This window comes from Salmo salar, unplaced genomic scaffold (genome assembly GCF_965601325.2).
Source record: "Salmo salar unplaced genomic scaffold, fSalSal1 ptg000293l, whole genome shotgun sequence".
Taxonomy (NCBI): domain Eukaryota; kingdom Metazoa; phylum Chordata; class Actinopteri; order Salmoniformes; family Salmonidae; genus Salmo; species Salmo salar.
The window spans coordinates 104,365-130,000 of NW_027675346.1; the positions used below are offsets into that span (position 1 = coordinate 104,365).

At 42.0% G+C, this 25,636-nt stretch overlaps 57 non-coding genes across 57 annotated transcripts in view; all 57 read left to right on the forward strand.

Annotated features, from left to right (window-relative positions):
* The first annotated feature begins 21 nt into the window (after positions 1–21).
* On the forward strand, positions 22–140 carry LOC145874751 (5S ribosomal RNA). The gene has a single exon (XR_014390387.1). It is a non-coding gene; the product is annotated as a 5S ribosomal RNA (ribosomal RNA).
* Positions 141–549: 409 nt separating this feature from the next.
* Positions 550–668, forward strand: LOC145874762 (5S ribosomal RNA). The gene has a single exon (XR_014390398.1). It is a non-coding gene; the product is annotated as a 5S ribosomal RNA (ribosomal RNA).
* A 409-nt stretch (positions 669–1,077) lies between these two features.
* On the forward strand, positions 1,078–1,196 carry LOC145874773 (5S ribosomal RNA). Its single transcript, XR_014390409.1, has one exon. It is a non-coding gene; the product is annotated as a 5S ribosomal RNA (ribosomal RNA).
* A 139-nt stretch (positions 1,197–1,335) lies between these two features.
* LOC145871434 (5S ribosomal RNA) lies at positions 1,336–1,454 on the forward strand. Its single transcript, XR_014387065.1, has one exon. It is a non-coding gene; the product is annotated as a 5S ribosomal RNA (ribosomal RNA).
* Positions 1,455–1,863: 409 nt separating this feature from the next.
* LOC145874784 (5S ribosomal RNA) lies at positions 1,864–1,982 on the forward strand. The gene has a single exon (XR_014390420.1). It is a non-coding gene; the product is annotated as a 5S ribosomal RNA (ribosomal RNA).
* A 409-nt stretch (positions 1,983–2,391) lies between these two features.
* Positions 2,392–2,510, forward strand: LOC145874795 (5S ribosomal RNA). The gene has a single exon (XR_014390431.1). It is a non-coding gene; the product is annotated as a 5S ribosomal RNA (ribosomal RNA).
* Positions 2,511–2,919: 409 nt separating this feature from the next.
* Positions 2,920–3,038, forward strand: LOC145874806 (5S ribosomal RNA). Its single transcript, XR_014390442.1, has one exon. It is a non-coding gene; the product is annotated as a 5S ribosomal RNA (ribosomal RNA).
* A 139-nt stretch (positions 3,039–3,177) lies between these two features.
* Positions 3,178–3,296, forward strand: LOC145871445 (5S ribosomal RNA). Its single transcript, XR_014387076.1, has one exon. It is a non-coding gene; the product is annotated as a 5S ribosomal RNA (ribosomal RNA).
* Positions 3,297–3,705: 409 nt separating this feature from the next.
* LOC145874818 (5S ribosomal RNA) lies at positions 3,706–3,824 on the forward strand. Its single transcript, XR_014390454.1, has one exon. It is a non-coding gene; the product is annotated as a 5S ribosomal RNA (ribosomal RNA).
* Positions 3,825–3,963: 139 nt separating this feature from the next.
* Positions 3,964–4,082, forward strand: LOC145871456 (5S ribosomal RNA). Its single transcript, XR_014387087.1, has one exon. It is a non-coding gene; the product is annotated as a 5S ribosomal RNA (ribosomal RNA).
* Positions 4,083–4,491: 409 nt separating this feature from the next.
* LOC145874829 (5S ribosomal RNA) lies at positions 4,492–4,610 on the forward strand. The gene has a single exon (XR_014390465.1). It is a non-coding gene; the product is annotated as a 5S ribosomal RNA (ribosomal RNA).
* A 409-nt stretch (positions 4,611–5,019) lies between these two features.
* Positions 5,020–5,138, forward strand: LOC145874840 (5S ribosomal RNA). Its single transcript, XR_014390476.1, has one exon. It is a non-coding gene; the product is annotated as a 5S ribosomal RNA (ribosomal RNA).
* Positions 5,139–5,547: 409 nt separating this feature from the next.
* LOC145874852 (5S ribosomal RNA) lies at positions 5,548–5,666 on the forward strand. Its single transcript, XR_014390487.1, has one exon. It is a non-coding gene; the product is annotated as a 5S ribosomal RNA (ribosomal RNA).
* A 139-nt stretch (positions 5,667–5,805) lies between these two features.
* Positions 5,806–5,924, forward strand: LOC145871467 (5S ribosomal RNA). The gene has a single exon (XR_014387098.1). It is a non-coding gene; the product is annotated as a 5S ribosomal RNA (ribosomal RNA).
* Positions 5,925–6,333: 409 nt separating this feature from the next.
* LOC145874863 (5S ribosomal RNA) lies at positions 6,334–6,452 on the forward strand. Its single transcript, XR_014390498.1, has one exon. It is a non-coding gene; the product is annotated as a 5S ribosomal RNA (ribosomal RNA).
* Positions 6,453–6,861: 409 nt separating this feature from the next.
* On the forward strand, positions 6,862–6,980 carry LOC145874874 (5S ribosomal RNA). Its single transcript, XR_014390509.1, has one exon. It is a non-coding gene; the product is annotated as a 5S ribosomal RNA (ribosomal RNA).
* A 409-nt stretch (positions 6,981–7,389) lies between these two features.
* On the forward strand, positions 7,390–7,508 carry LOC145874885 (5S ribosomal RNA). The gene has a single exon (XR_014390520.1). It is a non-coding gene; the product is annotated as a 5S ribosomal RNA (ribosomal RNA).
* Positions 7,509–7,647: 139 nt separating this feature from the next.
* On the forward strand, positions 7,648–7,766 carry LOC145871478 (5S ribosomal RNA). Its single transcript, XR_014387109.1, has one exon. It is a non-coding gene; the product is annotated as a 5S ribosomal RNA (ribosomal RNA).
* Positions 7,767–8,175: 409 nt separating this feature from the next.
* Positions 8,176–8,294, forward strand: LOC145874897 (5S ribosomal RNA). The gene has a single exon (XR_014390531.1). It is a non-coding gene; the product is annotated as a 5S ribosomal RNA (ribosomal RNA).
* Positions 8,295–8,433: 139 nt separating this feature from the next.
* LOC145871489 (5S ribosomal RNA) lies at positions 8,434–8,552 on the forward strand. The gene has a single exon (XR_014387120.1). It is a non-coding gene; the product is annotated as a 5S ribosomal RNA (ribosomal RNA).
* Positions 8,553–8,961: 409 nt separating this feature from the next.
* On the forward strand, positions 8,962–9,080 carry LOC145874908 (5S ribosomal RNA). Its single transcript, XR_014390542.1, has one exon. It is a non-coding gene; the product is annotated as a 5S ribosomal RNA (ribosomal RNA).
* Positions 9,081–9,489: 409 nt separating this feature from the next.
* Positions 9,490–9,608, forward strand: LOC145874919 (5S ribosomal RNA). The gene has a single exon (XR_014390553.1). It is a non-coding gene; the product is annotated as a 5S ribosomal RNA (ribosomal RNA).
* Positions 9,609–10,017: 409 nt separating this feature from the next.
* On the forward strand, positions 10,018–10,136 carry LOC145874931 (5S ribosomal RNA). The gene has a single exon (XR_014390565.1). It is a non-coding gene; the product is annotated as a 5S ribosomal RNA (ribosomal RNA).
* A 139-nt stretch (positions 10,137–10,275) lies between these two features.
* LOC145871501 (5S ribosomal RNA) lies at positions 10,276–10,394 on the forward strand. Its single transcript, XR_014387132.1, has one exon. It is a non-coding gene; the product is annotated as a 5S ribosomal RNA (ribosomal RNA).
* Positions 10,395–10,803: 409 nt separating this feature from the next.
* Positions 10,804–10,922, forward strand: LOC145874942 (5S ribosomal RNA). The gene has a single exon (XR_014390576.1). It is a non-coding gene; the product is annotated as a 5S ribosomal RNA (ribosomal RNA).
* Positions 10,923–11,331: 409 nt separating this feature from the next.
* On the forward strand, positions 11,332–11,450 carry LOC145874953 (5S ribosomal RNA). The gene has a single exon (XR_014390587.1). It is a non-coding gene; the product is annotated as a 5S ribosomal RNA (ribosomal RNA).
* Positions 11,451–11,859: 409 nt separating this feature from the next.
* Positions 11,860–11,978, forward strand: LOC145868261 (5S ribosomal RNA). Its single transcript, XR_014384256.1, has one exon. It is a non-coding gene; the product is annotated as a 5S ribosomal RNA (ribosomal RNA).
* Positions 11,979–12,117: 139 nt separating this feature from the next.
* On the forward strand, positions 12,118–12,236 carry LOC145871512 (5S ribosomal RNA). The gene has a single exon (XR_014387143.1). It is a non-coding gene; the product is annotated as a 5S ribosomal RNA (ribosomal RNA).
* A 409-nt stretch (positions 12,237–12,645) lies between these two features.
* LOC145874964 (5S ribosomal RNA) lies at positions 12,646–12,764 on the forward strand. The gene has a single exon (XR_014390598.1). It is a non-coding gene; the product is annotated as a 5S ribosomal RNA (ribosomal RNA).
* Positions 12,765–13,173: 409 nt separating this feature from the next.
* On the forward strand, positions 13,174–13,292 carry LOC145874975 (5S ribosomal RNA). The gene has a single exon (XR_014390609.1). It is a non-coding gene; the product is annotated as a 5S ribosomal RNA (ribosomal RNA).
* A 139-nt stretch (positions 13,293–13,431) lies between these two features.
* LOC145874986 (5S ribosomal RNA) lies at positions 13,432–13,550 on the forward strand. The gene has a single exon (XR_014390620.1). It is a non-coding gene; the product is annotated as a 5S ribosomal RNA (ribosomal RNA).
* A 409-nt stretch (positions 13,551–13,959) lies between these two features.
* LOC145874595 (5S ribosomal RNA) lies at positions 13,960–14,078 on the forward strand. The gene has a single exon (XR_014390231.1). It is a non-coding gene; the product is annotated as a 5S ribosomal RNA (ribosomal RNA).
* A 409-nt stretch (positions 14,079–14,487) lies between these two features.
* LOC145874596 (5S ribosomal RNA) lies at positions 14,488–14,606 on the forward strand. Its single transcript, XR_014390232.1, has one exon. It is a non-coding gene; the product is annotated as a 5S ribosomal RNA (ribosomal RNA).
* A 409-nt stretch (positions 14,607–15,015) lies between these two features.
* Positions 15,016–15,134, forward strand: LOC145874598 (5S ribosomal RNA). The gene has a single exon (XR_014390234.1). It is a non-coding gene; the product is annotated as a 5S ribosomal RNA (ribosomal RNA).
* Positions 15,135–15,543: 409 nt separating this feature from the next.
* Positions 15,544–15,662, forward strand: LOC145874599 (5S ribosomal RNA). Its single transcript, XR_014390235.1, has one exon. It is a non-coding gene; the product is annotated as a 5S ribosomal RNA (ribosomal RNA).
* Positions 15,663–16,071: 409 nt separating this feature from the next.
* Positions 16,072–16,190, forward strand: LOC145874600 (5S ribosomal RNA). Its single transcript, XR_014390236.1, has one exon. It is a non-coding gene; the product is annotated as a 5S ribosomal RNA (ribosomal RNA).
* Positions 16,191–16,599: 409 nt separating this feature from the next.
* On the forward strand, positions 16,600–16,718 carry LOC145874996 (5S ribosomal RNA). Its single transcript, XR_014390630.1, has one exon. It is a non-coding gene; the product is annotated as a 5S ribosomal RNA (ribosomal RNA).
* A 139-nt stretch (positions 16,719–16,857) lies between these two features.
* LOC145871523 (5S ribosomal RNA) lies at positions 16,858–16,976 on the forward strand. Its single transcript, XR_014387154.1, has one exon. It is a non-coding gene; the product is annotated as a 5S ribosomal RNA (ribosomal RNA).
* A 409-nt stretch (positions 16,977–17,385) lies between these two features.
* Positions 17,386–17,504, forward strand: LOC145875008 (5S ribosomal RNA). The gene has a single exon (XR_014390641.1). It is a non-coding gene; the product is annotated as a 5S ribosomal RNA (ribosomal RNA).
* A 139-nt stretch (positions 17,505–17,643) lies between these two features.
* LOC145871534 (5S ribosomal RNA) lies at positions 17,644–17,762 on the forward strand. Its single transcript, XR_014387165.1, has one exon. It is a non-coding gene; the product is annotated as a 5S ribosomal RNA (ribosomal RNA).
* A 409-nt stretch (positions 17,763–18,171) lies between these two features.
* LOC145874601 (5S ribosomal RNA) lies at positions 18,172–18,290 on the forward strand. The gene has a single exon (XR_014390237.1). It is a non-coding gene; the product is annotated as a 5S ribosomal RNA (ribosomal RNA).
* Positions 18,291–18,699: 409 nt separating this feature from the next.
* LOC145874602 (5S ribosomal RNA) lies at positions 18,700–18,818 on the forward strand. The gene has a single exon (XR_014390238.1). It is a non-coding gene; the product is annotated as a 5S ribosomal RNA (ribosomal RNA).
* Positions 18,819–19,227: 409 nt separating this feature from the next.
* Positions 19,228–19,346, forward strand: LOC145874603 (5S ribosomal RNA). The gene has a single exon (XR_014390239.1). It is a non-coding gene; the product is annotated as a 5S ribosomal RNA (ribosomal RNA).
* A 409-nt stretch (positions 19,347–19,755) lies between these two features.
* On the forward strand, positions 19,756–19,874 carry LOC145874604 (5S ribosomal RNA). The gene has a single exon (XR_014390240.1). It is a non-coding gene; the product is annotated as a 5S ribosomal RNA (ribosomal RNA).
* A 409-nt stretch (positions 19,875–20,283) lies between these two features.
* LOC145875019 (5S ribosomal RNA) lies at positions 20,284–20,402 on the forward strand. The gene has a single exon (XR_014390653.1). It is a non-coding gene; the product is annotated as a 5S ribosomal RNA (ribosomal RNA).
* A 139-nt stretch (positions 20,403–20,541) lies between these two features.
* On the forward strand, positions 20,542–20,660 carry LOC145871546 (5S ribosomal RNA). Its single transcript, XR_014387176.1, has one exon. It is a non-coding gene; the product is annotated as a 5S ribosomal RNA (ribosomal RNA).
* A 409-nt stretch (positions 20,661–21,069) lies between these two features.
* On the forward strand, positions 21,070–21,188 carry LOC145875030 (5S ribosomal RNA). The gene has a single exon (XR_014390664.1). It is a non-coding gene; the product is annotated as a 5S ribosomal RNA (ribosomal RNA).
* A 139-nt stretch (positions 21,189–21,327) lies between these two features.
* LOC145871557 (5S ribosomal RNA) lies at positions 21,328–21,446 on the forward strand. Its single transcript, XR_014387187.1, has one exon. It is a non-coding gene; the product is annotated as a 5S ribosomal RNA (ribosomal RNA).
* A 409-nt stretch (positions 21,447–21,855) lies between these two features.
* LOC145874605 (5S ribosomal RNA) lies at positions 21,856–21,974 on the forward strand. The gene has a single exon (XR_014390241.1). It is a non-coding gene; the product is annotated as a 5S ribosomal RNA (ribosomal RNA).
* A 409-nt stretch (positions 21,975–22,383) lies between these two features.
* Positions 22,384–22,502, forward strand: LOC145874606 (5S ribosomal RNA). The gene has a single exon (XR_014390242.1). It is a non-coding gene; the product is annotated as a 5S ribosomal RNA (ribosomal RNA).
* Positions 22,503–22,911: 409 nt separating this feature from the next.
* Positions 22,912–23,030, forward strand: LOC145874607 (5S ribosomal RNA). Its single transcript, XR_014390243.1, has one exon. It is a non-coding gene; the product is annotated as a 5S ribosomal RNA (ribosomal RNA).
* Positions 23,031–23,439: 409 nt separating this feature from the next.
* Positions 23,440–23,558, forward strand: LOC145875042 (5S ribosomal RNA). Its single transcript, XR_014390676.1, has one exon. It is a non-coding gene; the product is annotated as a 5S ribosomal RNA (ribosomal RNA).
* A 139-nt stretch (positions 23,559–23,697) lies between these two features.
* LOC145871568 (5S ribosomal RNA) lies at positions 23,698–23,816 on the forward strand. Its single transcript, XR_014387198.1, has one exon. It is a non-coding gene; the product is annotated as a 5S ribosomal RNA (ribosomal RNA).
* A 409-nt stretch (positions 23,817–24,225) lies between these two features.
* Positions 24,226–24,344, forward strand: LOC145875053 (5S ribosomal RNA). The gene has a single exon (XR_014390687.1). It is a non-coding gene; the product is annotated as a 5S ribosomal RNA (ribosomal RNA).
* A 139-nt stretch (positions 24,345–24,483) lies between these two features.
* LOC145871579 (5S ribosomal RNA) lies at positions 24,484–24,602 on the forward strand. Its single transcript, XR_014387209.1, has one exon. It is a non-coding gene; the product is annotated as a 5S ribosomal RNA (ribosomal RNA).
* A 409-nt stretch (positions 24,603–25,011) lies between these two features.
* Positions 25,012–25,130, forward strand: LOC145875064 (5S ribosomal RNA). The gene has a single exon (XR_014390698.1). It is a non-coding gene; the product is annotated as a 5S ribosomal RNA (ribosomal RNA).
* Positions 25,131–25,539: 409 nt separating this feature from the next.
* The window catches only part of LOC145868760 (5S ribosomal RNA), a 119-nt gene continuing 22 nt past the window's right edge, over positions 25,540–25,636 (forward strand). Inside the window, exon 1 of the ribosomal RNA XR_014384756.1 lies at positions 25,540–25,636. This exon is cut by the window's right edge and continues 22 nt beyond it. This is a non-coding gene — a ribosomal RNA (5S ribosomal RNA).

A 25,636-nucleotide genomic window follows, 5' to 3' on the forward strand; every position in this document is an offset into this window, starting at 1 on the left:
TGTAGCAAGAGATTGTTTCTCGCTTACGGCCATACCAGCCTGGGTACGCCCGATCTCGTCTGATCTCGGAAGCTAAGCAGGGTCGGGCCTGGTTAGTACTTGGATGGGAGACCGCCTGGGAATACCAGGTGCTGTAAGCATTTTGTCCACGAGGGTGTGCCCCTGCACTATTTCATCAGCAACACTGCCTTGTAGTAAGCATTTAATGATGAATTGACTAAATGCAGCTTCCTGCCTTTTTAATAGGATCAAATTTCCTTGTGTTTTCAATTAGCATCTGCCTTGTATTTATAAGACAAACAAGAATATTGTTGCTGAATGCAGCTTGTGTGTGCTTTGTGCTCCTTTGCCCTGTTCAAATGATGAAAGGAAATAAAGTTTGTATTTTATCCAACTACCTGTGCTAAAAAGTGATGGGAACAGTGTTTGTAATTTCTTCTACTTTTTCAGTGACACAAAGTTCAAGCTGCTTATCTAATTGGTGAAAATGCAATGTCTGTTTATCACACTCACTTTGACTATATATGTTGTAGCAAGAGATTGTTTCTCGCTTACGGCCATACCAGCCTGGGTACGCCCGATCTCGTCTGATCTCGGAAGCTAAGCAGGGTCGGGCCTGGTTAGTACTTGGATGGGAGACCGCCTGGGAATACCAGGTGCTGTAAGCATTTTGTCCACGAGGGTGTGCCCCTGCACTATTTCATCAGCAACACTGCCTTGTAGTAAGCATTTAATGATGAATTGACTAAATGCAGCTTCCTGCCTTTTTAATAGGATCAAATTTCCTTGTGTTTTCAATTAGCATCTGCCTTGTATTTATAAGACAAACAAGAATATTGTTGCTGAATGCAGCTTGTGTGTGCTTTGTGCTCCTTTGCCCTGTTCAAATGATGAAAGGAAATAAAGTTTGTATTTTATCCAACTACCTGTGCTAAAAAGTGATGGGAACAGTGTTTGTAATTTCTTCTACTTTTTCAGTGACACAAAGTTCAAGCTGCTTATCTAATTGGTGAAAATGCAATGTCTGTTTATCACACTCACTTTGACTATATATGTTGTAGCAAGAGATTGTTTCTCGCTTACGGCCATACCAGCCTGGGTACGCCCGATCTCGTCTGATCTCGGAAGCTAAGCAGGGTCGGGCCTGGTTAGTACTTGGATGGGAGACCGCCTGGGAATACCAGGTGCTGTAAGCATTTTGTCCACGAGGGTGTGCTCTTGCACTATTTCATCAGCAACACTGCCTTGTATTAAGCATTTAATGATGAATTGACTAAATGTCTGTTTTATCAGACTCACTTTGACTATATATGTTGTAGCAAGAGATTGTTTCTCGCTTACGGCCATACCAGCCTGGGTACGCCCGATCTCATCTGATCTCGGAAGCTAAGCAGGGTCGGGCCTGGTTAGTACTTGGATGGGAGACCGCCTGGGAATACCAGGTGCTGTAAGCATTTTGTCCACGAGGGTGTGCCCCTGCACTATTTCATCAGCAACACTGCCTTGTAGTAAGCATTTAATGATGAATTGACTAAATGCAGCTTCCTGCCTTTTTAATAGGATCAAATTTCCTTGTGTTTTCAATTAGCATCTGCCTTGTATTTATAAGACAAACAAGAATATTGTTGCTGAATGCAGCTTGTGTGTGCTTTGTGCTCCTTTGCCCTGTTCAAATGATGAAAGGAAATAAAGTTTGTATTTTATCCAACTACCTGTGCTAAAAAGTGATGGGAACAGTGTTTGTAATTTCTTCTACTTTTTCAGTGACACAAAGTTCAAGCTGCTTATCTAATTGGTGAAAATGCAATGTCTGTTTATCACACTCACTTTGACTATATATGTTGTAGCAAGAGATTGTTTCTCGCTTACGGCCATACCAGCCTGGGTACGCCCGATCTCGTCTGATCTCGGAAGCTAAGCAGGGTCGGGCCTGGTTAGTACTTGGATGGGAGACCGCCTGGGAATACCAGGTGCTGTAAGCATTTTGTCCACGAGGGTGTGCCCCTGCACTATTTCATCAGCAACACTGCCTTGTAGTAAGCATTTAATGATGAATTGACTAAATGCAGCTTCCTGCCTTTTTAATAGGATCAAATTTCCTTGTGTTTTCAATTAGCATCTGCCTTGTATTTATAAGACAAACAAGAATATTGTTGCTGAATGCAGCTTGTGTGTGCTTTGTGCTCCTTTGCCCTGTTCAAATGATGAAAGGAAATAAAGTTTGTATTTTATCCAACTACCTGTGCTAAAAAGTGATGGGAACAGTGTTTGTAATTTCTTCTACTTTTTCAGTGACACAAAGTTCAAGCTGCTTATCTAATTGGTGAAAATGCAATGTCTGTTTATCACACTCACTTTGACTATATATGTTGTAGCAAGAGATTGTTTCTCGCTTACGGCCATACCAGCCTGGGTACGCCCGATCTCGTCTGATCTCGGAAGCTAAGCAGGGTCGGGCCTGGTTAGTACTTGGATGGGAGACCGCCTGGGAATACCAGGTGCTGTAAGCATTTTGTCCACGAGGGTGTGCCCCTGCACTATTTCATCAGCAACACTGCCTTGTAGTAAGCATTTAATGATGAATTGACTAAATGCAGCTTCCTGCCTTTTTAATAGGATCAAATTTCCTTGTGTTTTCAATTAGCATCTGCCTTGTATTTATAAGACAAACAAGAATATTGTTGCTGAATGCAGCTTGTGTGTGCTTTGTGCTCCTTTGCCCTGTTCAAATGATGAAAGGAAATAAAGTTTGTATTTTATCCAACTACCTGTGCTAAAAAGTGATGGGAACAGTGTTTGTAATTTCTTCTACTTTTTCAGTGACACAAAGTTCAAGCTGCTTATCTAATTGGTGAAAATGCAATGTCTGTTTATCACACTCACTTTGACTATATATGTTGTAGCAAGAGATTGTTTCTCGCTTACGGCCATACCAGCCTGGGTACGCCCGATCTCGTCTGATCTCGGAAGCTAAGCAGGGTCGGGCCTGGTTAGTACTTGGATGGGAGACCGCCTGGGAATACCAGGTGCTGTAAGCATTTTGTCCACGAGGGTGTGCTCTTGCACTATTTCATCAGCAACACTGCCTTGTATTAAGCATTTAATGATGAATTGACTAAATGTCTGTTTTATCAGACTCACTTTGACTATATATGTTGTAGCAAGAGATTGTTTCTCGCTTACGGCCATACCAGCCTGGGTACGCCCGATCTCATCTGATCTCGGAAGCTAAGCAGGGTCGGGCCTGGTTAGTACTTGGATGGGAGACCGCCTGGGAATACCAGGTGCTGTAAGCATTTTGTCCACGAGGGTGTGCCCCTGCACTATTTCATCAGCAACACTGCCTTGTAGTAAGCATTTAATGATGAATTGACTAAATGCAGCTTCCTGCCTTTTTAATAGGATCAAATTTCCTTGTGTTTTCAATTAGCATCTGCCTTGTATTTATAAGACAAACAAGAATATTGTTGCTGAATGCAGCTTGTGTGTGCTTTGTGCTCCTTTGCCCTGTTCAAATGATGAAAGGAAATAAAGTTTGTATTTTATCCAACTACCTGTGCTAAAAAGTGATGGGAACAGTGTTTGTAATTTCTTCTACTTTTTCAGTGACACAAAGTTCAAGCTGCTTATCTAATTGGTGAAAATGCAATGTCTGTTTATCACACTCACTTTGACTATATATGTTGTAGCAAGAGATTGTTTCTCGCTTACGGCCATACCAGCCTGGGTACGCCCGATCTCGTCTGATCTCGGAAGCTAAGCAGGGTCGGGCCTGGTTAGTACTTGGATGGGAGACCGCCTGGGAATACCAGGTGCTGTAAGCATTTTGTCCACGAGGGTGTGCTCTTGCACTATTTCATCAGCAACACTGCCTTGTATTAAGCATTTAATGATGAATTGACTAAATGTCTGTTTTATCAGACTCACTTTGACTATATATGTTGTAGCAAGAGATTGTTTCTCGCTTACGGCCATACCAGCCTGGGTACGCCCGATCTCATCTGATCTCGGAAGCTAAGCAGGGTCGGGCCTGGTTAGTACTTGGATGGGAGACCGCCTGGGAATACCAGGTGCTGTAAGCATTTTGTCCACGAGGGTGTGCCCCTGCACTATTTCATCAGCAACACTGCCTTGTAGTAAGCATTTAATGATGAATTGACTAAATGCAGCTTCCTGCCTTTTTAATAGGATCAAATTTCCTTGTGTTTTCAATTAGCATCTGCCTTGTATTTATAAGACAAACAAGAATATTGTTGCTGAATGCAGCTTGTGTGTGCTTTGTGCTCCTTTGCCCTGTTCAAATGATGAAAGGAAATAAAGTTTGTATTTTATCCAACTACCTGTGCTAAAAAGTGATGGGAACAGTGTTTGTAATTTCTTCTACTTTTTCAGTGACACAAAGTTCAAGCTGCTTATCTAATTGGTGAAAATGCAATGTCTGTTTATCACACTCACTTTGACTATATATGTTGTAGCAAGAGATTGTTTCTCGCTTACGGCCATACCAGCCTGGGTACGCCCGATCTCGTCTGATCTCGGAAGCTAAGCAGGGTCGGGCCTGGTTAGTACTTGGATGGGAGACCGCCTGGGAATACCAGGTGCTGTAAGCATTTTGTCCACGAGGGTGTGCCCCTGCACTATTTCATCAGCAACACTGCCTTGTAGTAAGCATTTAATGATGAATTGACTAAATGCAGCTTCCTGCCTTTTTAATAGGATCAAATTTCCTTGTGTTTTCAATTAGCATCTGCCTTGTATTTATAAGACAAACAAGAATATTGTTGCTGAATGCAGCTTGTGTGTGCTTTGTGCTCCTTTGCCCTGTTCAAATGATGAAAGGAAATAAAGTTTGTATTTTATCCAACTACCTGTGCTAAAAAGTGATGGGAACAGTGTTTGTAATTTCTTCTACTTTTTCAGTGACACAAAGTTCAAGCTGCTTATCTAATTGGTGAAAATGCAATGTCTGTTTATCACACTCACTTTGACTATATATGTTGTAGCAAGAGATTGTTTCTCGCTTACGGCCATACCAGCCTGGGTACGCCCGATCTCGTCTGATCTCGGAAGCTAAGCAGGGTCGGGCCTGGTTAGTACTTGGATGGGAGACCGCCTGGGAATACCAGGTGCTGTAAGCATTTTGTCCACGAGGGTGTGCCCCTGCACTATTTCATCAGCAACACTGCCTTGTAGTAAGCATTTAATGATGAATTGACTAAATGCAGCTTCCTGCCTTTTTAATAGGATCAAATTTCCTTGTGTTTTCAATTAGCATCTGCCTTGTATTTATAAGACAAACAAGAATATTGTTGCTGAATGCAGCTTGTGTGTGCTTTGTGCTCCTTTGCCCTGTTCAAATGATGAAAGGAAATAAAGTTTGTATTTTATCCAACTACCTGTGCTAAAAAGTGATGGGAACAGTGTTTGTAATTTCTTCTACTTTTTCAGTGACACAAAGTTCAAGCTGCTTATCTAATTGGTGAAAATGCAATGTCTGTTTATCACACTCACTTTGACTATATATGTTGTAGCAAGAGATTGTTTCTCGCTTACGGCCATACCAGCCTGGGTACGCCCGATCTCGTCTGATCTCGGAAGCTAAGCAGGGTCGGGCCTGGTTAGTACTTGGATGGGAGACCGCCTGGGAATACCAGGTGCTGTAAGCATTTTGTCCACGAGGGTGTGCTCTTGCACTATTTCATCAGCAACACTGCCTTGTATTAAGCATTTAATGATGAATTGACTAAATGTCTGTTTTATCAGACTCACTTTGACTATATATGTTGTAGCAAGAGATTGTTTCTCGCTTACGGCCATACCAGCCTGGGTACGCCCGATCTCATCTGATCTCGGAAGCTAAGCAGGGTCGGGCCTGGTTAGTACTTGGATGGGAGACCGCCTGGGAATACCAGGTGCTGTAAGCATTTTGTCCACGAGGGTGTGCCCCTGCACTATTTCATCAGCAACACTGCCTTGTAGTAAGCATTTAATGATGAATTGACTAAATGCAGCTTCCTGCCTTTTTAATAGGATCAAATTTCCTTGTGTTTTCAATTAGCATCTGCCTTGTATTTATAAGACAAACAAGAATATTGTTGCTGAATGCAGCTTGTGTGTGCTTTGTGCTCCTTTGCCCTGTTCAAATGATGAAAGGAAATAAAGTTTGTATTTTATCCAACTACCTGTGCTAAAAAGTGATGGGAACAGTGTTTGTAATTTCTTCTACTTTTTCAGTGACACAAAGTTCAAGCTGCTTATCTAATTGGTGAAAATGCAATGTCTGTTTATCACACTCACTTTGACTATATATGTTGTAGCAAGAGATTGTTTCTCGCTTACGGCCATACCAGCCTGGGTACGCCCGATCTCGTCTGATCTCGGAAGCTAAGCAGGGTCGGGCCTGGTTAGTACTTGGATGGGAGACCGCCTGGGAATACCAGGTGCTGTAAGCATTTTGTCCACGAGGGTGTGCCCCTGCACTATTTCATCAGCAACACTGCCTTGTAGTAAGCATTTAATGATGAATTGACTAAATGCAGCTTCCTGCCTTTTTAATAGGATCAAATTTCCTTGTGTTTTCAATTAGCATCTGCCTTGTATTTATAAGACAAACAAGAATATTGTTGCTGAATGCAGCTTGTGTGTGCTTTGTGCTCCTTTGCCCTGTTCAAATGATGAAAGGAAATAAAGTTTGTATTTTATCCAACTACCTGTGCTAAAAAGTGATGGGAACAGTGTTTGTAATTTCTTCTACTTTTTCAGTGACACAAAGTTCAAGCTGCTTATCTAATTGGTGAAAATGCAATGTCTGTTTATCACACTCACTTTGACTATATATGTTGTAGCAAGAGATTGTTTCTCGCTTACGGCCATACCAGCCTGGGTACGCCCGATCTCGTCTGATCTCGGAAGCTAAGCAGGGTCGGGCCTGGTTAGTACTTGGATGGGAGACCGCCTGGGAATACCAGGTGCTGTAAGCATTTTGTCCACGAGGGTGTGCCCCTGCACTATTTCATCAGCAACACTGCCTTGTAGTAAGCATTTAATGATGAATTGACTAAATGCAGCTTCCTGCCTTTTTAATAGGATCAAATTTCCTTGTGTTTTCAATTAGCATCTGCCTTGTATTTATAAGACAAACAAGAATATTGTTGCTGAATGCAGCTTGTGTGTGCTTTGTGCTCCTTTGCCCTGTTCAAATGATGAAAGGAAATAAAGTTTGTATTTTATCCAACTACCTGTGCTAAAAAGTGATGGGAACAGTGTTTGTAATTTCTTCTACTTTTTCAGTGACACAAAGTTCAAGCTGCTTATCTAATTGGTGAAAATGCAATGTCTGTTTATCACACTCACTTTGACTATATATGTTGTAGCAAGAGATTGTTTCTCGCTTACGGCCATACCAGCCTGGGTACGCCCGATCTCGTCTGATCTCGGAAGCTAAGCAGGGTCGGGCCTGGTTAGTACTTGGATGGGAGACCGCCTGGGAATACCAGGTGCTGTAAGCATTTTGTCCACGAGGGTGTGCTCTTGCACTATTTCATCAGCAACACTGCCTTGTATTAAGCATTTAATGATGAATTGACTAAATGTCTGTTTTATCAGACTCACTTTGACTATATATGTTGTAGCAAGAGATTGTTTCTCGCTTACGGCCATACCAGCCTGGGTACGCCCGATCTCATCTGATCTCGGAAGCTAAGCAGGGTCGGGCCTGGTTAGTACTTGGATGGGAGACCGCCTGGGAATACCAGGTGCTGTAAGCATTTTGTCCACGAGGGTGTGCCCCTGCACTATTTCATCAGCAACACTGCCTTGTAGTAAGCATTTAATGATGAATTGACTAAATGCAGCTTCCTGCCTTTTTAATAGGATCAAATTTCCTTGTGTTTTCAATTAGCATCTGCCTTGTATTTATAAGACAAACAAGAATATTGTTGCTGAATGCAGCTTGTGTGTGCTTTGTGCTCCTTTGCCCTGTTCAAATGATGAAAGGAAATAAAGTTTGTATTTTATCCAACTACCTGTGCTAAAAAGTGATGGGAACAGTGTTTGTAATTTCTTCTACTTTTTCAGTGACACAAAGTTCAAGCTGCTTATCTAATTGGTGAAAATGCAATGTCTGTTTATCACACTCACTTTGACTATATATGTTGTAGCAAGAGATTGTTTCTCGCTTACGGCCATACCAGCCTGGGTACGCCCGATCTCGTCTGATCTCGGAAGCTAAGCAGGGTCGGGCCTGGTTAGTACTTGGATGGGAGACCGCCTGGGAATACCAGGTGCTGTAAGCATTTTGTCCACGAGGGTGTGCTCTTGCACTATTTCATCAGCAACACTGCCTTGTATTAAGCATTTAATGATGAATTGACTAAATGTCTGTTTTATCAGACTCACTTTGACTATATATGTTGTAGCAAGAGATTGTTTCTCGCTTACGGCCATACCAGCCTGGGTACGCCCGATCTCATCTGATCTCGGAAGCTAAGCAGGGTCGGGCCTGGTTAGTACTTGGATGGGAGACCGCCTGGGAATACCAGGTGCTGTAAGCATTTTGTCCACGAGGGTGTGCCCCTGCACTATTTCATCAGCAACACTGCCTTGTAGTAAGCATTTAATGATGAATTGACTAAATGCAGCTTCCTGCCTTTTTAATAGGATCAAATTTCCTTGTGTTTTCAATTAGCATCTGCCTTGTATTTATAAGACAAACAAGAATATTGTTGCTGAATGCAGCTTGTGTGTGCTTTGTGCTCCTTTGCCCTGTTCAAATGATGAAAGGAAATAAAGTTTGTATTTTATCCAACTACCTGTGCTAAAAAGTGATGGGAACAGTGTTTGTAATTTCTTCTACTTTTTCAGTGACACAAAGTTCAAGCTGCTTATCTAATTGGTGAAAATGCAATGTCTGTTTATCACACTCACTTTGACTATATATGTTGTAGCAAGAGATTGTTTCTCGCTTACGGCCATACCAGCCTGGGTACGCCCGATCTCGTCTGATCTCGGAAGCTAAGCAGGGTCGGGCCTGGTTAGTACTTGGATGGGAGACCGCCTGGGAATACCAGGTGCTGTAAGCATTTTGTCCACGAGGGTGTGCCCCTGCACTATTTCATCAGCAACACTGCCTTGTAGTAAGCATTTAATGATGAATTGACTAAATGCAGCTTCCTGCCTTTTTAATAGGATCAAATTTCCTTGTGTTTTCAATTAGCATCTGCCTTGTATTTATAAGACAAACAAGAATATTGTTGCTGAATGCAGCTTGTGTGTGCTTTGTGCTCCTTTGCCCTGTTCAAATGATGAAAGGAAATAAAGTTTGTATTTTATCCAACTACCTGTGCTAAAAAGTGATGGGAACAGTGTTTGTAATTTCTTCTACTTTTTCAGTGACACAAAGTTCAAGCTGCTTATCTAATTGGTGAAAATGCAATGTCTGTTTATCACACTCACTTTGACTATATATGTTGTAGCAAGAGATTGTTTCTCGCTTACGGCCATACCAGCCTGGGTACGCCCGATCTCGTCTGATCTCGGAAGCTAAGCAGGGTCGGGCCTGGTTAGTACTTGGATGGGAGACCGCCTGGGAATACCAGGTGCTGTAAGCATTTTGTCCACGAGGGTGTGCCCCTGCACTATTTCATCAGCAACACTGCCTTGTAGTAAGCATTTAATGATGAATTGACTAAATGCAGCTTCCTGCCTTTTTAATAGGATCAAATTTCCTTGTGTTTTCAATTAGCATCTGCCTTGTATTTATAAGACAAACAAGAATATTGTTGCTGAATGCAGCTTGTGTGTGCTTTGTGCTCCTTTGCCCTGTTCAAATGATGAAAGGAAATAAAGTTTGTATTTTATCCAACTACCTGTGCTAAAAAGTGATGGGAACAGTGTTTGTAATTTCTTCTACTTTTTCAGTGACACAAAGTTCAAGCTGCTTATCTAATTGGTGAAAATGCAATGTCTGTTTATCACACTCACTTTGACTATATATGTTGTAGCAAGAGATTGTTTCTCGCTTACGGCCATACCAGCCTGGGTACGCCCGATCTCGTCTGATCTCGGAAGCTAAGCAGGGTCGGGCCTGGTTAGTACTTGGATGGGAGACCGCCTGGGAATACCAGGTGCTGTAAGCATTTTGTCCACGAGGGTGTGCTCTTGCACTATTTCATCAGCAACACTGCCTTGTATTAAGCATTTAATGATGAATTGACTAAATGTCTGTTTTATCAGACTCACTTTGACTATATATGTTGTAGCAAGAGATTGTTTCTCGCTTACGGCCATACCAGCCTGGGTACGCCCGATCTCATCTGATCTCGGAAGCTAAGCAGGGTCGGGCCTGGTTAGTACTTGGATGGGAGACCGCCTGGGAATACCAGGTGCTGTAAGCATTTTGTCCACGAGGGTGTGCCCCTGCACTATTTCATCAGCAACACTGCCTTGTAGTAAGCATTTAATGATGAATTGACTAAATGCAGCTTCCTGCCTTTTTAATAGGATCAAATTTCCTTGTGTTTTCAATTAGCATCTGCCTTGTATTTATAAGACAAACAAGAATATTGTTGCTGAATGCAGCTTGTGTGTGCTTTGTGCTCCTTTGCCCTGTTCAAATGATGAAAGGAAATAAAGTTTGTATTTTATCCAACTACCTGTGCTAAAAAGTGATGGGAACAGTGTTTGTAATTTCTTCTACTTTTTCAGTGACACAAAGTTCAAGCTGCTTATCTAATTGGTGAAAATGCAATGTCTGTTTATCACACTCACTTTGACTATATATGTTGTAGCAAGAGATTGTTTCTCGCTTACGGCCATACCAGCCTGGGTACGCCCGATCTCGTCTGATCTCGGAAGCTAAGCAGGGTCGGGCCTGGTTAGTACTTGGATGGGAGACCGCCTGGGAATACCAGGTGCTGTAAGCATTTTGTCCACGAGGGTGTGCCCCTGCACTATTTCATCAGCAACACTGCCTTGTAGTAAGCATTTAATGATGAATTGACTAAATGCAGCTTCCTGCCTTTTTAATAGGATCAAATTTCCTTGTGTTTTCAATTAGCATCTGCCTTGTATTTATAAGACAAACAAGAATATTGTTGCTGAATGCAGCTTGTGTGTGCTTTGTGCTCCTTTGCCCTGTTCAAATGATGAAAGGAAATAAAGTTTGTATTTTATCCAACTACCTGTGCTAAAAAGTGATGGGAACAGTGTTTGTAATTTCTTCTACTTTTTCAGTGACACAAAGTTCAAGCTGCTTATCTAATTGGTGAAAATGCAATGTCTGTTTATCACACTCACTTTGACTATATATGTTGTAGCAAGAGATTGTTTCTCGCTTACGGCCATACCAGCCTGGGTACGCCCGATCTCGTCTGATCTCGGAAGCTAAGCAGGGTCGGGCCTGGTTAGTACTTGGATGGGAGACCGCCTGGGAATACCAGGTGCTGTAAGCATTTTGTCCACGAGGGTGTGCCCCTGCACTATTTCATCAGCAACACTGCCTTGTAGTAAGCATTTAATGATGAATTGACTAAATGCAGCTTCCTGCCTTTTTAATAGGATCAAATTTCCTTGTGTTTTCAATTAGCATCTGCCTTGTATTTATAAGACAAACAAGAATATTGTTGCTGAATGCAGCTTGTGTGTGCTTTGTGCTCCTTTGCCCTGTTCAAATGATGAAAGGAAATAAAGTTTGTATTTTATCCAACTACCTGTGCTAAAAAGTGATGGGAACAGTGTTTGTAATTTCTTCTACTTTTTCAGTGACACAAAGTTCAAGCTGCTTATCTAATTGGTGAAAATGCAATGTCTGTTTATCACACTCACTTTGACTATATATGTTGTAGCAAGAGATTGTTTCTCGCTTACGGCCATACCAGCCTGGGTACGCCCGATCTCGTCTGATCTCGGAAGCTAAGCAGGGTCGGGCCTGGTTAATACTTGGATGGGAGACCGCCTGGGAATACCAGGTGCTGTAAGCATTTTGTCCACGAGGGTGTGCTCTTGCACTATTTCATCAGCAACACTGCCTTGTATTAAGCATTTAATGATGAATTGACTAAATGTCTGTTTTATCAGACTCACTTTGACTATATATGTTGTAGCAAGAGATTGTTTCTCGCTTACGGCCATACCAGCCTGGGTACGCCCGATCTCATCTGATCTCGGAAGCTAAGCAGGGTCGGGCCTGGTTAGTACTTGGATGGGAGACCGCCTGGGAATACCAGGTGCTGTAAGCATTTTGTCCACGAGGGTGTGCCCCTGCACTATTTCATCAGCAACACTGCCTTGTAGTAAGCATTTAATGATGAATTGACTAAATGCAGCTTCCTGCCTTTTTAATAGGATCAAATTTCCTTGTGTTTTCAATTAGCATCTGCCTTGTATTTATAAGACAAACAAGAATATTGTTGCTGAATGCAGCTTGTGTGTGCTTTGTGCTCCTTTGCCCTGTTCAAATGATGAAAGGAAATAAAGTTTGTATTTTATCCAACTACCTGTGCTAAAAAGTGATGGGAACAGTGTTTGTAATTTCTTCTACTTTTTCAGTGACACAAAGTTCAAGCTGCTTATCTAATTGGTGAAAATGCAATGTCTGTTTATCACACTCACTTTGACTATATATGTTGTAGCAAGAGATTGTTTCTCGCTTACGGCCATACCAGCCTGGGTACGCCCGATCTCGTCTGATCTCGGAAGCTAAGCAGGGTCGGGCCTGGTTAGTACTTGGATGGGAGACCGCCTGGGAATACCAGGTGCTGTAAGCATTTTGTCCACGAGGGTGTGCCCCTGCACTATTTCATCAGCAACACTGCCTTGTAGTAAGCATTTAATGATGAATTGACTAAATGCAGCTTCCTGCCTTTTTAATAGGATCAAATTTCCTTGTGTTTTCAATTAGCATCTGCCTTGTATTTATAAGACAAACAAGAATATTGTTGCTGAATGCAGCTTGTGTGTGCTTTGTGCTCCTTTGCCCTGTTCAAATGATGAAAGGAAATAAAGTTTGTATTTTATCCAACTACCTGTGCTAAAAAGTGATGGGAACAGTGTTTGTAATTTCTTCTACTTTTTCAGTGACACAAAGTTCAAGCTGCTTATCTAATTGGTGAAAATGCAATGTCTGTTTATCACACTCACTTTGACTATATATGTTGTAGCAAGAGATTGTTTCTCGCTTACGGCCATACCAGCCTGGGTACGCCCGATCTCGTCTGATCTCGGAAGCTAAGCAGGGTCGGGCCTGGTTAGTACTTGGATGGGAGACCGCCTGGGAATACCAGGTGCTGTAAGCATTTTGTCCACGAGGGTGTGCTCTTGCACTATTTCATCAGCAACACTGCCTTGTATTAAGCATTTAATGATGAATTGACTAAATGTCTGTTTTATCAGACTCACTTTGACTATATATGTTGTAGCAAGAGATTGTTTCTCGCTTACGGCCATACCAGCCTGGGTACGCCCGATCTCGTCTGATCTCGGAAGCTAAGCAGGGTCGGGCCTGGTTAGTACTTGGATGGGAGACCGCCTGGGAATACCAGGTGCTGTAAGCATTTTGTCCACGAGGGTGTGCCCCTGCACTATTTCATCAGCAACACTGCCTTGTAGTAAGCATTTAATGATGAATTGACTAAATGCAGCTTCCTGCCTTTTTAATAGGATCAAATTTCCTTGTGTTTTCAATTAGCATCTGCCTTGTATTTATAAGACAAACAAGAATATTGTTGCTGAATGCAGCTTGTGTGTGCTTTGTGCTCCTTTGCCCTGTTCAAATGATGAAAGGAAATAAAGTTTGTATTTTATCCAACTACCTGTGCTAAAAAGTGATGGGAACAGTGTTTGTAATTTCTTCTACTTTTTCAGTGACACAAAGTTCAAGCTGCTTATCTAATTGGTGAAAATGCAATGTCTGTTTATCACACTCACTTTGACTATATATGTTGTAGCAAGAGATTGTTTCTCGCTTACGGCCATACCAGCCTGGGTACTCCCGATCTCGTCTGATCTCGGAAGCTAAGCAGGGTCGGGCCTGGTTAGTACTTGGATGGGAGACCGCCTGGGAATACCAGGTGCTGTAAGCATTTTGTCCACGAGGGTGTGCCCCTGCACTATTTCATCAGCAACACTGCCTTGTAGTAAGCATTTAATGATGAATTGACTAAATGCAGCTTCCTGCCTTTTTAATAGGATCAAATTTCCTTGTGTTTTCAATTAGCATCTGCCTTGTATTTATAAGACAAACAAGAATATTGTTGCTGAATGCAGCTTGTGTGTGCTTTGTGCTCCTTTGCCCTGTTCAAATGATGAAAGGAAATAAAGTTTGTATTTTATCCAACTACCTGTGCTAAAAAGTGATGGGAACAGTGTTTGTAATTTCTTCTACTTTTTCAGTGACACAAAGTTCAAGCTGCTTATCTAATTGGTGAAAATGCAATGTCTGTTTATCACACTCACTTTGACTATATATGTTGTAGCAAGAGATTGTTTCTCGCTTACGGCCATACCAGCCTGGGTACTCCCGATCTCGTCTGATCTCGGAAGCTAAGCAGGGTCGGGCCTGGTTAGTACTTGGATGGGAGACCGCCTGGGAATACCAGGTGCTGTAAGCATTTTGTCCACGAGGGTGTGCCCCTGCACTATTTCATCAGCAACACTGCCTTGTAGTAAGCATTTAATGATGAATTGACTAAATGCAGCTTCCTGCCTTTTTAATAGGATCAAATTTCCTTGTGTTTTCAATTAGCATCTGCCTTGTATTTATAAGACAAACAAGAATATTGTTGCTGAATGCAGCTTGTGTGTGCTTTGTGCTCCTTTGCCCTGTTCAAATGATGAAAGGAAATAAAGTTTGTATTTTATCCAACTACCTGTGCTAAAAAGTGATGGGAACAGTGTTTGTAATTTCTTCTACTTTTTCAGTGACACAAAGTTCAAGCTGCTTATCTAATTGGTGAAAATGCAATGTCTGTTTATCACACTCACTTTGACTATATATGTTGTAGCAAGAGATTGTTTCTCGCTTACGGCCATACCAGCCTGGGTACTCCCGATCTCGTCTGATCTCGGAAGCTAAGCAGGGTCGGGCCTGGTTAGTACTTGGATGGGAGACCGCCTGGGAATACCAGGTGCTGTAAGCATTTTGTCCACGAGGGTGTGCCCCTGCACTATTTCATCAGCAACACTGCCTTGTAGTAAGCATTTAATGATGAATTGACTAAATGCAGCTTCCTGCCTTTTTAATAGGATCAAATTTCCTTGTGTTTTCAATTAGCATCTGCCTTGTATTTATAAGACAAACAAGAATATTGTTGCTGAATGCAGCTTGTGTGTGCTTTGTGCTCCTTTGCCCTGTTCAAATGATGAAAGGAAATAAAGTTTGTATTTTATCCAACTACCTGTGCTAAAAAGTGATGGGAACAGTGTTTGTAATTTCTTCTACTTTTTCAGTGACACAAAGTTCAAGCTGCTTATCTAATTGGTGAAAATGCAATGTCTGTTTATCACACTCACTTTGACTATATATGTTGTAGCAAGAGATTGTTTCTCGCTTACGGCCATACCAGCCTGGGTACTCCCGATCTCGTCTGATCTCGGAAGCTAAGCAGGGTCGGGCCTGGTTAGTACTTGGATGGGAGACCGCCTGGGAATACCAGGTGCTGTAAGCATTTTGTCCACGAGGGTGTGCCCCTGCACTATTTCATCAGCAACACTGCCTTGTAGTAAGCATTTAATGATGAATTGACTAAATGCAGCTTCCTGCCTTTTTAATAGGATCAAATTTCCTTGTGTTTTCAATTAGCATCTGCCTTGTATTTATAAGACAAACAAGAATATTGTTGCTGAATGCAGCTTGTGTGTGCTTTGTGCTCCTTTGCCCTGTTCAAATGATGAAAGGAAATAAAGTTTGTATTTTATCCAACTACCTGTGCTAAAAAGTGATGGGAACAGTGTTTGTAATTTCTTCTACTTTTTCAGTGACACAAAGTTCAAGCTGCTTATCTAATTGGTGAAAATGCAATGTCTGTTTATCACACTCACTTTGACTATATATGTTGTAGCAAGAGATTGTTTCTCGCTTACGGCCATACCAGCCTGGGTACTCCCGATCTCGTCTGATCTCGGAAGCTAAGCAGGGTCGGGCCTGGTTAGTACTTGGATGGGAGACCGCCTGGGAATACCAGGTGCTGTAAGCATTTTGTCCACGAGGGTGTGCCCCTGCACTATTTCATCAGCAACACTGCCTTGTAGTAAGCATTTAATGATGAATTGACTAAATGCAGCTTCCTGCCTTTTTAATAGGATCAAATTTCCTTGTGTTTTCAATTAGCATCTGCCTTGTATTTATAAGACAAACAAGAATATTGTTGCTGAATGCAGCTTGTGTGTGCTTTGTGCTCCTTTGCCCTGTTCAAATGATGAAAGGAAATAAAGTTTGTATTTTATCCAACTACCTGTGCTAAAAAGTGATGGGAACAGTGTTTGTAATTTCTTCTACTTTTTCAGTGACACAAAGTTCAAGCTGCTTATCTAATTGGTGAAAATGCAATGTCTGTTTATCACACTCACTTTGACTATATATGTTGTAGCAAGAGATTGTTTCTCGCTTACGGCCATACCAGCCTGGGTACGCCCGATCTCGTCTGATCTCGGAAGCTAAGCAGGGTCGGGCCTGGTTAGTACTTGGATGGGAGACCGCCTGGGAATACCAGGTGCTGTAAGCATTTTGTCCACGAGGGTGTGCTCTTGCACTATTTCATCAGCAACACTGCCTTGTATTAAGCATTTAATGATGAATTGACTAAATGTCTGTTTTATCAGACTCACTTTGACTATATATGTTGTAGCAAGAGATTGTTTCTCGCTTACGGCCATACCAGCCTGGGTACGCCCGATCTCATCTGATCTCGGAAGCTAAGCAGGGTCGGGCCTGGTTAGTACTTGGATGGGAGACCGCCTGGGAATACCAGGTGCTGTAAGCATTTTGTCCACGAGGGTGTGCCCCTGCACTATTTCATCAGCAACACTGCCTTGTAGTAAGCATTTAATGATGAATTGACTAAATGCAGCTTCCTGCCTTTTTAATAGGATCAAATTTCCTTGTGTTTTCAATTAGCATCTGCCTTGTATTTATAAGACAAACAAGAATATTGTTGCTGAATGCAGCTTGTGTGTGCTTTGTGCTCCTTTGCCCTGTTCAAATGATGAAAGGAAATAAAGTTTGTATTTTATCCAACTACCTGTGCTAAAAAGTGATGGGAACAGTGTTTGTAATTTCTTCTACTTTTTCAGTGACACAAAGTTCAAGCTGCTTATCTAATTGGTGAAAATGCAATGTCTGTTTATCACACTCACTTTGACTATATATGTTGTAGCAAGAGATTGTTTCTCGCTTACGGCCATACCAGCCTGGGTACGCCCGATCTCGTCTGATCTCGGAAGCTAAGCAGGGTCGGGCCTGGTTAGTACTTGGATGGGAGACCGCCTGGGAATACCAGGTGCTGTAAGCATTTTGTCCACGAGGGTGTGCTCTTGCACTATTTCATCAGCAACACTGCCTTGTATTAAGCATTTAATGATGAATTGACTAAATGTCTGTTTTATCAGACTCACTTTGACTATATATGTTGTAGCAAGAGATTGTTTCTCGCTTACGGCCATACCAGCCTGGGTACGCCCGATCTCATCTGATCTCGGAAGCTAAGCAGGGTCGGGCCTGGTTAGTACTTGGATGGGAGACCGCCTGGGAATACCAGGTGCTGTAAGCATTTTGTCCACGAGGGTGTGCCCCTGCACTATTTCATCAGCAACACTGCCTTGTAGTAAGCATTTAATGATGAATTGACTAAATGCAGCTTCCTGCCTTTTTAATAGGATCAAATTTCCTTGTGTTTTCAATTAGCATCTGCCTTGTATTTATAAGACAAACAAGAATATTGTTGCTGAATGCAGCTTGTGTGTGCTTTGTGCTCCTTTGCCCTGTTCAAATGATGAAAGGAAATAAAGTTTGTATTTTATCCAACTACCTGTGCTAAAAAGTGATGGGAACAGTGTTTGTAATTTCTTCTACTTTTTCAGTGACACAAAGTTCAAGCTGCTTATCTAATTGGTGAAAATGCAATGTCTGTTTATCACACTCACTTTGACTATATATGTTGTAGCAAGAGATTGTTTCTCGCTTACGGCCATACCAGCCTGGGTACTCCCGATCTCGTCTGATCTCGGAAGCTAAGCAGGGTCGGGCCTGGTTAGTACTTGGATGGGAGACCGCCTGGGAATACCAGGTGCTGTAAGCATTTTGTCCACGAGGGTGTGCCCCTGCACTATTTCATCAGCAACACTGCCTTGTAGTAAGCATTTAATGATGAATTGACTAAATGCAGCTTCCTGCCTTTTTAATAGGATCAAATTTCCTTGTGTTTTCAATTAGCATCTGCCTTGTATTTATAAGACAAACAAGAATATTGTTGCTGAATGCAGCTTGTGTGTGCTTTGTGCTCCTTTGCCCTGTTCAAATGATGAAAGGAAATAAAGTTTGTATTTTATCCAACTACCTGTGCTAAAAAGTGATGGGAACAGTGTTTGTAATTTCTTCTACTTTTTCAGTGACACAAAGTTCAAGCTGCTTATCTAATTGGTGAAAATGCAATGTCTGTTTATCACACTCACTTTGACTATATATGTTGTAGCAAGAGATTGTTTCTCGCTTACGGCCATACCAGCCTGGGTACTCCCGATCTCGTCTGATCTCGGAAGCTAAGCAGGGTCGGGCCTGGTTAGTACTTGGATGGGAGACCGCCTGGGAATACCAGGTGCTGTAAGCATTTTGTCCACGAGGGTGTGCCCCTGCACTATTTCATCAGCAACACTGCCTTGTAGTAAGCATTTAATGATGAATTGACTAAATGCAGCTTCCTGCCTTTTTAATAGGATCAAATTTCCTTGTGTTTTCAATTAGCATCTGCCTTGTATTTATAAGACAAACAAGAATATTGTTGCTGAATGCAGCTTGTGTGTGCTTTGTGCTCCTTTGCCCTGTTCAAATGATGAAAGGAAATAAAGTTTGTATTTTATCCAACTACCTGTGCTAAAAAGTGATGGGAACAGTGTTTGTAATTTCTTCTACTTTTTCAGTGACACAAAGTTCAAGCTGCTTATCTAATTGGTGAAAATGCAATGTCTGTTTATCACACTCACTTTGACTATATATGTTGTAGCAAGAGATTGTTTCTCGCTTACGGCCATACCAGCCTGGGTACTCCCGATCTCGTCTGATCTCGGAAGCTAAGCAGGGTCGGGCCTGGTTAGTACTTGGATGGGAGACCGCCTGGGAATACCAGGTGCTGTAAGCATTTTGTCCACGAGGGTGTGCCCCTGCACTATTTCATCAGCAACACTGCCTTGTAGTAAGCATTTAATGATGAATTGACTAAATGCAGCTTCCTGCCTTTTTAATAGGATCAAATTTCCTTGTGTTTTCAATTAGCATCTGCCTTGTATTTATAAGACAAACAAGAATATTGTTGCTGAATGCAGCTTGTGTGTGCTTTGTGCTCCTTTGCCCTGTTCAAATGATGAAAGGAAATAAAGTTTGTATTTTATCCAACTACCTGTGCTAAAAAGTGATGGGAACAGTGTTTGTAATTTCTTCTACTTTTTCAGTGACACAAAGTTCAAGCTGCTTATCTAATTGGTGAAAATGCAATGTCTGTTTATCACACTCACTTTGACTATATATGTTGTAGCAAGAGATTGTTTCTCGCTTACGGCCATACCAGCCTGGGTACTCCCGATCTCGTCTGATCTCGGAAGCTAAGCAGGGTCGGGCCTGGTTAGTACTTGGATGGGAGACCGCCTGGGAATACCAGGTGCTGTAAGCATTTTGTCCACGAGGGTGTGCCCCTGCACTATTTCATCAGCAACACTGCCTTGTAGTAAGCATTTAATGATGAATTGACTAAATGCAGCTTCCTGCCTTTTTAATAGGATCAAATTTCCTTGTGTTTTCAATTAGCATCTGCCTTGTATTTATAAGACAAACAAGAATATTGTTGCTGAATGCAGCTTGTGTGTGCTTTGTGCTCCTTTGCCCTGTTCAAATGATGAAAGGAAATAAAGTTTGTATTTTATCCAACTACCTGTGCTAAAAAGTGATGGGAACAGTGTTTGTAATTTCTTCTACTTTTTCAGTGACACAAAGTTCAAGCTGCTTATCTAATTGGTGAAAATGCAATGTCTGTTTATCACACTCACTTTGACTATATATGTTGTAGCAAGAGATTGTTTCTCGCTTACGGCCATACCAGCCTGGGTACGCCCGATCTCGTCTGATCTCGGAAGCTAAGCAGGGTCGGGCCTGGTTAGTACTTGGATGGGAGACCGCCTGGGAATACCAGGTGCTGTAAGCATTTTGTCCACGAGGGTGTGCTCTTGCACTATTTCATCAGCAACACTGCCTTGTATTAAGCATTTAATGATGAATTGACTAAATGTCTGTTTTATCAGACTCACTTTGACTATATATGTTGTAGCAAGAGATTGTTTCTCGCTTACGGCCATACCAGCCTGGGTACGCCCGATCTCATCTGATCTCGGAAGCTAAGCAGGGTCGGGCCTGGTTAGTACTTGGATGGGAGACCGCCTGGGAATACCAGGTGCTGTAAGCATTTTGTCCACGAGGGTGTGCCCCTGCACTATTTCATCAGCAACACTGCCTTGTAGTAAGCATTTAATGATGAATTGACTAAATGCAGCTTCCTGCCTTTTTAATAGGATCAAATTTCCTTGTGTTTTCAATTAGCATCTGCCTTGTATTTATAAGACAAACAAGAATATTGTTGCTGAATGCAGCTTGTGTGTGCTTTGTGCTCCTTTGCCCTGTTCAAATGATGAAAGGAAATAAAGTTTGTATTTTATCCAACTACCTGTGCTAAAAAGTGATGGGAACAGTGTTTGTAATTTCTTCTACTTTTTCAGTGACACAAAGTTCAAGCTGCTTATCTAATTGGTGAAAATGCAATGTCTGTTTATCACACTCACTTTGACTATATATGTTGTAGCAAGAGATTGTTTCTCGCTTACGGCCATACCAGCCTGGGTACGCCCGATCTCGTCTGATCTCGGAAGCTAAGCAGGGTCGGGCCTGGTTAGTACTTGGATGGGAGACCGCCTGGGAATACCAGGTGCTGTAAGCATTTTGTCCACGAGGGTGTGCTCTTGCACTATTTCATCAGCAACACTGCCTTGTATTAAGCATTTAATGATGAATTGACTAAATGTCTGTTTTATCAGACTCACTTTGACTATATATGTTGTAGCAAGAGATTGTTTCTCGCTTACGGCCATACCAGCCTGGGTACGCCCGATCTCATCTGATCTCGGAAGCTAAGCAGGGTCGGGCCTGGTTAGTACTTGGATGGGAGACCGCCTGGGAATACCAGGTGCTGTAAGCATTTTGTCCACGAGGGTGTGCCCCTGCACTATTTCATCAGCAACACTGCCTTGTAGTAAGCATTTAATGATGAATTGACTAAATGCAGCTTCCTGCCTTTTTAATAGGATCAAATTTCCTTGTGTTTTCAATTAGCATCTGCCTTGTATTTATAAGACAAACAAGAATATTGTTGCTGAATGCAGCTTGTGTGTGCTTTGTGCTCCTTTGCCCTGTTCAAATGATGAAAGGAAATAAAGTTTGTATTTTATCCAACTACCTGTGCTAAAAAGTGATGGGAACAGTGTTTGTAATTTCTTCTACTTTTTCAGTGACACAAAGTTCAAGCTGCTTATCTAATTGGTGAAAATGCAATGTCTGTTTATCACACTCACTTTGACTATATATGTTGTAGCAAGAGATTGTTTCTCGCTTACGGCCATACCAGCCTGGGTACTCCCGATCTCGTCTGATCTCGGAAGCTAAGCAGGGTCGGGCCTGGTTAGTACTTGGATGGGAGACCGCCTGGGAATACCAGGTGCTGTAAGCATTTTGTCCACGAGGGTGTGCCCCTGCACTATTTCATCAGCAACACTGCCTTGTAGTAAGCATTTAATGATGAATTGACTAAATGCAGCTTCCTGCCTTTTTAATAGGATCAAATTTCCTTGTGTTTTCAATTAGCATCTGCCTTGTATTTATAAGACAAACAAGAATATTGTTGCTGAATGCAGCTTGTGTGTGCTTTGTGCTCCTTTGCCCTGTTCAAATGATGAAAGGAAATAAAGTTTGTATTTTATCCAACTACCTGTGCTAAAAAGTGATGGGAACAGTGTTTGTAATTTCTTCTACTTTTTCAGTGACACAAAGTTCAAGCTGCTTATCTAATTGGTGAAAATGCAATGTCTGTTTATCACACTCACTTTGACTATATATGTTGTAGCAAGAGATTGTTTCTCGCTTACGGCCATACCAGCCTGGGTACTCCCGATCTCGTCTGATCTCGGAAGCTAAGCAGGGTCGGGCCTGGTTAGTACTTGGATGGGAGACCGCCTGGGAATACCAGGTGCTGTAAGCATTTTGTCCACGAGGGTGTGCCCCTGCACTATTTCATCAGCAACACTGCCTTGTAGTAAGCATTTAATGATGAATTGACTAAATGCAGCTTCCTGCCTTTTTAATAGGATCAAATTTCCTTGTGTTTTCAATTAGCATCTGCCTTGTATTTATAAGACAAACAAGAATATTGTTGCTGAATGCAGCTTGTGTGTGCTTTGTGCTCCTTTGCCCTGTTCAAATGATGAAAGGAAATAAAGTTTGTATTTTATCCAACTACCTGTGCTAAAAAGTGATGGGAACAGTGTTTGTAATTTCTTCTACTTTTTCAGTGACACAAAGTTCAAGCTGCTTATCTAATTGGTGAAAATGCAATGTCTGTTTATCACACTCACTTTGACTATATATGTTGTAGCAAGAGATTGTTTCTCGCTTACGGCCATACCAGCCTGGGTACTCCCGATCTCGTCTGATCTCGGAAGCTAAGCAGGGTCGGGCCTGGTTAGTACTTGGATGGGAGACCGCCTGGGAATACCAGGTGCTGTAAGCATTTTGTCCACGAGGGTGTGCCCCTGCACTATTTCATCAGCAACACTGCCTTGTAGTAAGCATTTAATGATGAATTGACTAAATGCAGCTTCCTGCCTTTTTAATAGGATCAAATTTCCTTGTGTTTTCAATTAGCATCTGCCTTGTATTTATAAGACAAACAAGAATATTGTTGCTGAATGCAGCTTGTGTGTGCTTTGTGCTCCTTTGCCCTGTTCAAATGATGAAAGGAAATAAAGTTTGTATTTTATCCAACTACCTGTGCTAAAAAGTGATGGGAACAGTGTTTGTAATTTCTTCTACTTTTTCAGTGACACAAAGTTCAAGCTGCTTATCTAATTGGTGAAAATGCAATGTCTGTTTATCACACTCACTTTGACTATATATGTTGTAGCAAGAGATTGTTTCTCGCTTACGGCCATACCAGCCTGGGTACGCCCGATCTCGTCTGATCTCGGAAGCTAAGCAGGGTCGGGCCTGGTTAGTACTTGGATGGGAGACCGCCTGGGAATACCAGGTGCTGTAAGCATTTTGTCCACGAGGGTGTGCTCTTGCACTATTTCATCAGCAACACTGCCTTGTATTAAGCATTTAATGATGAATTGACTAAATGTCTGTTTTATCAGACTCACTTTGACTATATATGTTGTAGCAAGAGATTGTTTCTCGCTTACGGCCATACCAGCCTGGGTACGCCCGATCTCATCTGATCTCGGAAGCTAAGCAGGGTCGGGCCTGGTTAGTACTTGGATGGGAGACCGCCTGGGAATACCAGGTGCTGTAAGCATTTTGTCCACGAGGGTGTGCCCCTGCACTATTTCATCAGCAACACTGCCTTGTAGTAAGCATTTAATGATGAATTGACTAAATGCAGCTTCCTGCCTTTTTAATAGGATCAAATTTCCTTGTGTTTTCAATTAGCATCTGCCTTGTATTTATAAGACAAACAAGAATATTGTTGCTGAATGCAGCTTGTGTGTGCTTTGTGCTCCTTTGCCCTGTTCAAATGATGAAAGGAAATAAAGTTTGTATTTTATCCAACTACCTGTGCTAAAAAGTGATGGGAACAGTGTTTGTAATTTCTTCTACTTTTTCAGTGACACAAAGTTCAAGCTGCTTATCTAATTGGTGAAAATGCAATGTCTGTTTATCACACTCACTTTGACTATATATGTTGTAGCAAGAGATTGTTTCTCGCTTACGGCCATACCAGCCTGGGTACGCCCGATCTCGTCTGATCTCGGAAGCTAAGCAGGGTCGGGCCTGGTTAGTACTTGGATGGGAGACCGCCTGGGAATACCAGGTGCTGTAAGCATTTTGTCCACGAGGGTGTGCTCTTGCACTATTTCATCAGCAACACTGCCTTGTATTAAGCATTTAATGATGAATTGACTAAATGTCTGTTTTATCAGACTCACTTTGACTATATATGTTGTAGCAAGAGATTGTTTCTCGCTTACGGCCATACCAGCCTGGGTACGCCCGATCTCATCTGATCTCGGAAGCTAAGCAGGGTCGGGCCTGGTTAGTACTTGGATGGGAGACCGCCTGGGAATACCAGGTGCTGTAAGCATTTTGTCCACGAGGGTGTGCCCCTGCACTATTTCATCAGCAACACTGCCTTGTAGTAAGCATTTAATGATGAATTGACTAAATGCAGCTTCCTGCCTTTTTAATAGGATCAAATTTCCTTGTGTTTTCAATTAGCATCTGCCTTGTATTTATAAGACAAACAAGAATATTGTTGCTGAATGCAGCTTGTGTGTGCTTTGTGCTCCTTTGCCCTGTTCAAATGATGAAAGGAAATAAAGTTTGTATTTTATCCAACTACCTGTGCTAAAAAGTGATGGGAACAGTGTTTGTAATTTCTTCTACTTTTTCAGTGACACAAAGTTCAAGCTGCTTATCTAATTGGTGAAAATGCAATGTCTGTTTATCACACTCACTTTGACTATATATGTTGTAGCAAGAGATTGTTTCTCGCTTACGGCCATACCAGCCTGGGTACGCCCGATCTCGTCTGATCTCGGAAGCTAAGCAGGGTCGGGCCTGGTTAGTACTTGGATGGGAGACCGCCTGGGAATACCAGGTGCTGTAAGCATTTTGTCCACGAGGGTGTGCCCCTGCACTATTTCATCAGCAACACTGCCTTGTAGTAAGCATTTAATGATGAATTGACTAAATGCAGCTTCCTGCCTTTTTAATAGGATCAAATTTCCTTGTGTTTTCAATTAGCATCTGCCTTGTATTTATAAGACAAACAAGAATATTGTTGCTGAATGCAGCTTGTGTGTGCTTTGTGCTCCTTTGCCCTGTTCAAATGATGAAAGGAAATAAAGTTTGTATTTTATCCAACTACCTGTGCTAAAAAGTGATGGGAACAGTGTTTGTAATTTCTTCTACTTTTTCAGTGACACAAAGTTCAAGCTGCTTATCTAATTGGTGAAAATGCAATGTCTGTTTATCACACTCACTTTGACTATATATGTTGTAGCAAGAGATTGTTTCTCGCTTACGCCCATACCAGCCTGGGTACGCCCGATCTCGTCTGATCTCGGAAGCTAAGCAGGGTCGGGCCTGGTTAGTACTTGGATGGGAGACCGCCTG